Source organism: Globicephala melas, chromosome 15 (genome assembly GCF_963455315.2).
Source record: "Globicephala melas chromosome 15, mGloMel1.2, whole genome shotgun sequence".
Taxonomy (NCBI): Eukaryota; Metazoa; Chordata; class Mammalia; order Artiodactyla; family Delphinidae; genus Globicephala; species Globicephala melas.
In genome coordinates this window covers 31467891-31477674 of record NC_083328.1, presented here as the reverse complement: position 1 = coordinate 31477674, position 9784 = coordinate 31467891, and positions in this window count along the sequence as shown.

Below are 9784 nucleotides of genomic sequence, written 5' to 3'. Positions count from 1 at the left end.
TAGATAGACAGATATAGATCAGAATGCATTTTCTGTGTGACTTACCAATAATAACAACTATCATTTATCAAGCAAACTATTTTATTGTGCCAAGTATTGTCTTATTTTATTTTTTTCATTGAATCGTCATATTAACCCTCTGCCTTGCGTACTGTCATGAAACCCACTTCACTAACCTGAAACCTGTGTCAGAGAAGCTGACTAACCCATCCAAGTTCACGCTGTTGGTTGAGTTGACATTTGAACTTTGGCCCCAGTGAAACCCTATACTATATAATCTGTCTTGATAGAGCTGTTCTTTTTTTTAAATAATGGGTTACTATATTGCCATTATTACATTGATCCCCTTCACAATCCTTTGACGCCTATATTATCATATCCTCTTTGGACCGGTGAGAAAGTGGAAACTCAGGGTCGTCTAGCAGCATGTAGGTAAAGCCAGGAATGAGGGCAGATCTGTCTGCCTTCTAAAACCACTGACTGATTTTATCCATCCATTCCAAAGTCCTATCAAGGTAGTCTAGCATCCTAAGAATGGACAGGTCATCTGGTTTTCTATTATCTCGCAAGATCAGGTTATAAATTAGAAAATGGCACACGGTGACTCTGGACAGATGGTTAATTTTATCTCCCCCCAACTCCCCACCAAGAGAAACATGTTCTTTGGAAGCTTTGTGTGTAGATGAATTGCCATTTAAATGCCTTTTTCCCCCTCCTCATGCATCACACAAAAGGCATTGTAGAGGGATTGATCATAAAACGGAATTGTTTTATTTTTAATGTTTATTGCGGGAGAGGACCAAGTTGAAAATCAAACACATGGGTCTCATGACTTTAATCAGGAGGAAACTTGCTAATAGATTTTTTTTTTAACTTTAACAACTTAACAACTTGGCAACTTAATTAACTTTTTAAACACAACATAAACCAGCCTGTGGGACTTTCTGCTGCCATACTTAATTGTGGCAAATAGCCTAAGAAGTGGCAAGAAAAACAGATGAGACACCTTTATGGTGAAAGAGGCACCATCTGTAGTTACCAGCGATGATGTTTTGTCACAATCCATACCCGGGAAGTGTAACTCAAGACTTTTAAATAGCCCTCTGTTGGCTTTTCCTTGAGAGTTTAACAATGGCATCATGCAGCCATTAGGGAAAAATAATACTACAACTCCCCAGTAGAAGAATTTATTCCTGGTGAGTGCTAGGGAGGACCTGCATATTCTTCTAAGTAATTAATTAACTTGACAAATAGATCTTAGGTACTTTTGGAATTATTTGAAGGAAGCAACAAATAAGCAAAGCCATGCTTCCAAAGTACTTAATGTCAAGAGGGAGAATATAGGCATTGATCTAGTAAACAAAAACACAACATTGCTCCCATTTACAGAACATCATTATCACCATGCTGTCTGCCAGGAGATTTACACGTGGTTTTATCACCCTGAAGCCAGGTAGATTTTATTATTCACCCATCTAGGAGAAAAGGAGTCAGACACAGAGGGGTTTATTGAAATCGCTGGAGGTCCCAGAACTAAGTTACCTGATAGTCAAACCTAGGTTCACTCATCGAAAGCCAGGAAGCCGATGTTTGCCAAATTTGAGTTATTTGTGTCCCACGGTTACCTCTTATGCTATTTCATGTATTATCCAAACCAGTATTTATCTTTTTCTTTTTCTTAATGAGAGGTAGCCCTATTTTCAGTAGCAAGGTATTTTAGATTCGTGGTTTGATTTATCCAAGGTCACGTGGCTAGTGGGGGACTGGTCCAGGGCTCAAATGGCTACCTCAAAATTTCATGTTCTTTACTACTTTTTTCCCTTTGCCAACTCAAAGGGGGTCAGAAATTTTAAAACAAGAACTTCTATTTTAAGAACCTTATAAAAATTTCAGTTGGTTTTATGATTTCCCGTGTCAATAGATATCATAAGAAAAGCAAAATAAAGTGAGAGTGATTACTTTGGGGAACTAATAAGGAAGGTACAGCTGGAGAGTCCTAACTATTAGAGTTGTGTAAAATTAGGACTAGAGGAGTTAAACAAGATTTTCCAGGATCCTTCAGATAAAACAGTTTTGTCCCACTCCTGAACCCTTGGTCTAAGGCTCTGTGTTATACATCTTGTCATAACCTCACCATCTCTAACATCTCTTATTGCATCTTAACTTTCTTCCATCAGATCAAACCTAGGTGCGTTGTCCTTCTCTGATTGTCACCTCCCTGGGCAACACTGACCAGTTTTACTGGAAATATAAATAGGTTTTACTCCCCCAAAAGTTGCTTGGAGAGACATTTTATCAGTGAAGGGTCTTCCCTACTGTATCACAAAACTTGTGGTAGATCAAGAGTCTATGACTTGGGACTTCCCTGGTGGTGCAGTGGTTAAGAATCCGCCTGCCAAAGCAGGGGACATGGGTTCGGGCCCTGGTCCGGGAAGATCCCACATGCCACGGAGCAACTAAGCCTGTGCGCCACAACTACTGAGCCTGAGCTCTAGAGCCTGCGAACCACAACTACTGAGCCCACAACTACTGAAGCCCATGCACCTAGAGCCCGTGCTCCACAACAGGAGAAGCCGCTGCAATGAGAAGCCCGCGCACCGCAATGAAGAATAGCCCCCACTCGCTGCAACTAGAGAAAAGCCTGTGTGAGCGATGAAGACCTAACGCAGCCAAAAATTAATTAATTAAAAAAAAAAAGAGTCTATGACATTCTTTCAAATAGAAATAGCATGGTTCAATCATGGCTCTGTGGTTCTTGTTACTTTTGTTACAATAATTAGGTACTTAATTTTTTTATTGAAGTATAGTTGATTTACAATGTTGTGTTAGTTTCTGGTATACAGCAAAGTCATTCAGTTTTACATATATATATATTCTTTTTCTGGCTCTTCTTTATTATACATTATTATATATTATATATACATTATTATCAGATATTGAATATAGTTCCCTGTGCTATACAGTATGTCCTTGTTGTTTATCTGTTTTATATGTAGTAGTGTGTATCTGCTAATCCCACACTCCTAATTTATCCCTCCCCCGCCCCTTTCCCCTTTGATAACCATAATTTGTTTTCTATGTCTGTGAATAATTAAGTACTTAAAAAAAATGGTTGTCCCTAGAAGTCATTCTGAATGTCAACACTGTAAGGGATGTTGGTTGAAATGACAAGGCCAAGTGGTCAGGGATCAGAGTTCCTGCCCTGGATCCAACCCAGATACCTCAGCCTTCCTTTGTTTTATGTGTTCAGTTTCCAAGAAAATTAATTATGTTGTTGTTGTTAAATCAGTATTCCAGGTCTTAAATAATACAGTTTGATGAGTACCTACCTAACATGATCCTTTAATTTTCTGGGTTGTTTTTTTTTTTTTGTCTTAGAATCTCTTTTGAATTTATTTATTACTTTAATGGTTTTTAATCTTAATGGGATCCTTTAATTTTCAAAAGCGTGGAAACTGATGACCCAAAAAGAGAAACGGACTTGCCCATGTTGACCCATGATATTGTCAGGCAAAGCTGGAACTTAAACCGGGCGATTCTGCAGCTCTGATCCACATTCTTCCATGACACTAAAACACTATTGCGGAGTCTCCTTCAGAACAGGGAGGAAATGGCACTCTTCTGCATGGCCTATTTTTCTTTGACAGGGAGTCGATTTCATGGGTAAAATGAGAGGTGTTCCTGATGGTCTCTGAGGTCCCACTCAGCTCTCATGTTCAGTGATTCTCCCTTTGTCTTTCTCTCTCTGAACTTTTCCCTTATCCCCCGGAGGTATGGGGATGTAATGCGATGTGCTACAGTACGAGAAAAACTTTCAAAGTCTTAGTGGATCCTAAATAGACTCGTTTAATCTACACAGGGATTTGAATCCTCACATAAGACATTTTGCTTAATTAAGCCACATTCAAACATGAAAAAGTCATGTTCATACAAACCTGAGGATCAGATTTACAACCGCTGAGCACCTCGATGGTGTGGGTTAGTCTCAATTAGCCACATCCTGATTCTTGCTGAGAAAAGGTCACCAGATTTTTTAGTCATTTAGTTCCTTAAAATTCAAGGCAGCCAGCTCAACCATGGTCAGATGTTTAAAGGGAGACCTGGTTTATCATGAAGCCTTTGTGGAGCAGATAGGATTCACTCAGTCATTTAACAAATATGTATTGAGCAACTGTGCCATCTTGTATATTAAACACAAGGGATATACATCGATAATGAAGACCAGTCTGCTTCCTGACTCTTCAGTGTTGCAGTTTAATGAGGTTTCAGGAGGCTGGAGACAGATAGAAGGGACTAAGCATGATTGTCTGGAAGCCTTAGAGAAGAGAACTTTGAACCAAAGACTGAGCTTACTGTAGTAGAAACAGGACGTGTGACCTTAAGATGACTTACAGCTTTATTGCTTTTATAAAATAAATGCATACTCATTTAAAAAATACTAAGTAAAATAGAGAGAAGGCATTTGCAAATCACCCCATATATTATCATCCTAAAGAGCCATCATTAATATTAGGTGAATATCATACTCAGTATCATTTTGTTCATTGACACAGATTTAAGAATAGAGAAACACATTAACCTAACAGGCTATTTTGTTTTTTACATCTTTATTGGAGTATAATTGCTTTACAATGTTGTGTTACTTTCTGCTGTATAACAAAGTGAATCAGCTATACGTAACATATATCCCCATATCCCCTCCCTCTTGCGTCTCCCTCCCACCCTCCCTATCCCACCCCTCTAGGTGGTCACAAAGCACCGAGCTGATCTCCCTGTGCTATGCAGCTGCTTCCCAGTAGCCATCCATTTTACATTTGGTAGTGTATATATGTCAATGCTACTCTCTCACTTCGTCCCAGCTTACCCTACCCCCTCATCCACCGTGTCCTCAAGTCCGTTCTCTATGTTTGCATCTTTATTCCTGTCCTGCCCTAGGTTCATCTAAAAGAATCACATTTCATAGTACTTGGAGTTAAAAATGGGAAAATACACTAACGTGAATTTAATGATATAGGTGAGATTCAAATAAATGTTTTTTCATTGCAGGAAATATAATTTCCTAAAAGGCTCCTCTAATGTAAAGAAACCATGTTACAAAAACATTAAGAAATTGGAGTTGTTACTGCGTTTTAAACTACTTTTGCTTTTTAGATGATGTCATTTGGTTCTCTGTCGTAAAAGAGGAAGCTCTTAACACAAATTTCTCCTGACCTCACTTCTCCACCACTTCCAAATTTTTTAGTTATTATTATTAATTTTGACATTGCCAAGGATGATGACAGTTACATTTTATTCTGTAACCATGATTTTCATAATTGCTAATTGTTAGTATTGTATTGAAAGAGAGACAACGTTAATAGTCTTTTCACCACAATTTCTTCATTCCTGAATTCTTTGTTTTAACTGCTCTCACAAGTGCTGTCAAACATTGATACATAAGTGAACCATCTGGGGAGCTTGTTAAAAATGAAGATTATGACTCAGTAGGTTTGTGGTGGGGCTCTTATTCTGCCTTTATTTCTAGGTGTTGCCGATACACCATGACATGGTGAGGGCTAATTTTCTTTGAAAAGCTCTGTTCCCTAAGTATTTTTTTATGAATACTTACTGTGTGTTACTTTCAGAACAAAATCCTTGGCAGGGATTATTCCTGAATCTCATTTGTATACATATTACTCCATTTTTTTCTAGCATTAAATTTTATTTTGGAGAAAGCTGAGACCAGTCAGAGTTTCACTCTTTGTAGATGATTTTCTTTGACTCCTTAAAGACTTGGAAAAAAAGTCCTTTTAAAAATCTTTATATTCAATAATATAAACAAAGTATGCCTCATACTGACCATTTGGTATCATATTTTCTTCTAAAATGTTTTTTCCCTGAATTGTATGGACTTGGTTTTATGTCAGAAATTTTTTCTTGTATTATATCTTGGAAAACTTTTATTTTTCTGATTCCATTTTTTGAGTTCTTTCCTAGAAGGAAAGTCATTCTCTCTATTTCAAATTTTTTTTTTTTTGGTCTCCCACTAATATCATCTCTCTGACTGCTTGAATCTTTTGTAATTTTCACACCCAGTTTGTACCAAACCCTTCTCTTAGATCATATCTAAAAGATATTATCTTTCAGGATATTATCATTTCAGTTGCTTACTGTTCCTCATTTTTGTCCTTGCATGTGATATCTCTCATTTATATTTTTATTTGTCCTTTCATCTTGTCTTTGAATTATTATTTTAAAATGTGTTCTAGTTAAGTGGATCTAGTGCTTGAACATTTCTGCAAATCCTTTTTTTTTTTTCCTGTTGTATTAGATAACTTTCCAGGTTGAGCTCTTTTCTTTTTTTTTTTTTCAATTTTTTACGTTTATTTATTTAACCATTTTCTTATTCCTCTCCTCCTGGATTTACCTTGAAAACTTTTCCTTTATTTCCCTCCTGTTTGGATAGATCTATCCAGGTCTAGTGCTTTCATAACATGTAACTGATTTCTTGACTCCTTTCCAGTCATGGAGGGGACTGTACGCAGGGCCACAGGTTGAGGGCTGAGTATTTAGTATTATGTCTGCTTTTTTTTCCTATAGCCTGAGGTTGTAGATTGGAGGAAAATGTTCATCCAGAGGAGAGTGCTTTCTTTGTTAGAAATAGTGCTCTATATAGACTTAGAGGTTTTTTTAAATAGCCCAAGATCATTCCTTTATGGTCTAGGATGGATACACACATTGTGTATCACTGTGGAGATGCACTCAGATTGATTCTCATCTTTCAATTCATTTCCCTCATAGATTGCTCAGACTCTTTTTTTTTTTTTTTTTTTGCTTCTTTTGTTTCACTCCTTTCCTCCCAGATGCTCCTACTACATTTCCCCATCAAAGGAGGGAAAAGTAAAGAATGCCCTCTTGGTTTACTCTTTCCCGGATACTGAGGAATTCGTGAGAACTGAATACCAGACAGCTTCTAGGAGGTCTTGGGTGCGGGGGAGCAAGAGATGGGCTACATCAAGATTTCTAGTTAAGGAAATCACTTTCAGATATTTATAGCACTGGCTTGTGGTTTTACCTCGCTAGGATACTTAAAGGTGAACTCTTCATTTAATTTTCACAAGGACCAATGATAAGTAGGTGTGCCTTTTCCTGCCTTTCAGAGGAGGGTGTTGGCATATATAAAGAGTTTGTGATTGGTCAATGTGATCAGTAATGGCAGAGCTGGGCCTCAAGTGCAGGTCATTATGAAGCCGTCTCCTGTGCCCTTGCATTGGGACACATTTCCTAGCTCCATAGGTATTATGAAAATAGCCAAAAAGACCACCTAGTTCATATGGTATGCTGAGTGACCCGAGTACTGGATACAGCCCACAGAGGTTTTGTATGTCCTGTACTTTAAAAAAAAAAATGAATTGTCAATTATAAAATGTGTACATGTGAGTCTGGGTTGCAGCATGTCTTAAGAAATCAGAAGCTCTCATAACATTGGGACTTCAACCTTCACAGGGACAGTTGACAATGAATGGGTAGCAGTCATGTCTCCTGGATGACACATGCACCCTGCAGGTCCCCACAGCCGTCTCCTTCTGCTACTCTCCTTTACCTGCCTAGCCCCTGTAGGCATTTGAATTTGTAACCCTGACTCAGATGAAACTTGACCCAAGCCCTGTGCCCTTCTAGACTGCACACAGTGTAGGGGCACGATGGCTAGAGAAGTCTCCAGGTCCTCAGGGGGTCCCAGTCCTGATTGGAGCCTGGTCACAGAGGCCTCCCTGACACAGAGTGTTGTCCCCCTGGGATTCCTTAAAATTGTCACTTTATTCAGCTAAGACTTACTGCATCCTTAGCAGGCTCTGTAAAGACAGTGATCTAAGAAGGTGGTTTGCAAATCCTGCAAGAACAGCTCTGACTGGAAGCTCTGGTCTCCCGGGATGGCTCAAGGAGAAATCAGCCTTTTATGTGGCGGGGTTGTCTTTTCTCCAGGGAGAAAGAAATAATGGGAGCCAGGGAAGGTCTGTCCTCAGGGTCCCGTGGGAGCGCCTCCGAGGAAGGTGCTGCCAGGTTGCCTCCTCTGAGGGAGGGACGTGTTCCAGAAGAACAGTGATGGGAGTCATCACCCAGATAAGCCCTCCAGGGAAAACGAGCCTTCCCCTCCATCTCTCTGTTCAGCCTCGTGGGCTTTGTTAGCCAGGATCTGACTCAGTCCTGCCAGGGGCAACCTGGTACCCTTGGAATTTACAGATGAGGTATCTCCCATTTTATAGTATCAGGAAGCCCGCTGTGTTGCTGATTAATTATGGAGATTTCCTGGTCCTACTTGTAGCCCATTGAGTAAGCCTCTGGGGGAGCCTGGGAATTTGCCTGTTTAACAAATGATAAGGTGTTTAATACGGAGGGACCAGAGCTTGAGGAAAAAAAAAAATCAATGTAGAAATCTAGAAAAGAAGAAACTCTAAAGACAGACAGCAGGTCAGTGGTTGCCTGGGGGCTGGAAGCAGGTTCAGGGGTTGACTGCAAATGGGCATGAGGGAGCTTCTTTGATTGATGGAAATTTCCCAGCAATGAACAGTAGTGACTGTCTCACAACTATGAACATTTACTAAAACTCATCAGACTGCACACTTAGAATGGGTGAATTTTATGGTAAGTAAATTAAACCTCAATAAAGCTGTGAAACACACACACATGATAAGATAATGATGGAACGAGGGAGCAACACAGAAAAATAATGAGCAATGGTGATAATAGCAGTGAATACAAGGATGCTAGCAGACGATTACTGAGCAGTGTCTATGGACCAGATGCCGAGCCAAATTCTTGCATGCTTGTCGTTATTCCTCACTCTTACCCCCGTGAGATACATCCTGTTACCACCCTCACTTTGCAGAGGCTTGAGAGGTTAGTGATTTTTTCACAGTTCACAGCCACATACAGAACTGAGCTTTGGGTGCAAGTGATCTGATACCAGGGCAGTAGTCCCTTACTGATGGATTAATTAGTTCAGTTAGTCCACACTATGAGGCTTAGAGTCAGACATAAGTGGGTCTGACGTCTGACTTTATGACTTCTTTTGTTTTTAAATATTTATTTATTTAGGCTGCACTGGGTCGTAGTTGCGGCAGGCAGGATCTTTAGTTGTGGCATGCAGACTTCTTAGTTGCAGCACGCATGCGGGATCTAGTTCCCTGGCCAGGGATCGAACCCGGGCCCCCTGCATTGGAAGCGCGGGGTCTTACCCAGTGGATCACCAGAGAAGTTCCTGACTTTATGACTTCTAACTACCTTCACTCAAATACCCGCCTTCATCTCTGTAAGCCTCCGTTTTCACATCTGCAGACTAAAGATGAGAGTGCCTATCTCACAGGTACTTTCCTTGGAAGAAAGAAAAGAAAACGAAATAAGATATGTAAAGCCTGGTCCATATCAAAGCTCTCCAATAAATGCAAATGTCATGAAGTTAGAATATGTCGATCCTTTAGCATAGGTGTCAGTGCATCATATGAGCTTAATAAATATGAGATAATGTATAATTCTAAATATTGATATCAGTTGTCACTCTAGCAGTCACCTGGGCTTTCACATCCGCCAAGCACAAGGGGAGTCAACAAATCAGATTGTACGTAAACAATTGGACACATCTTGCTCTCTGGGAACAAAAGACATGTACACTGATAATTGCAATAAATGTTTAAGTGTTTCACAAGGTAGAGCTGGTGACTTCACTGGCTCCTTCAGTGGTGGCACAAAAATAGAGGTCACTGTTACGTGGAGACAGGGCGAGTCCTCACAAAGGAGCAGACAGTTG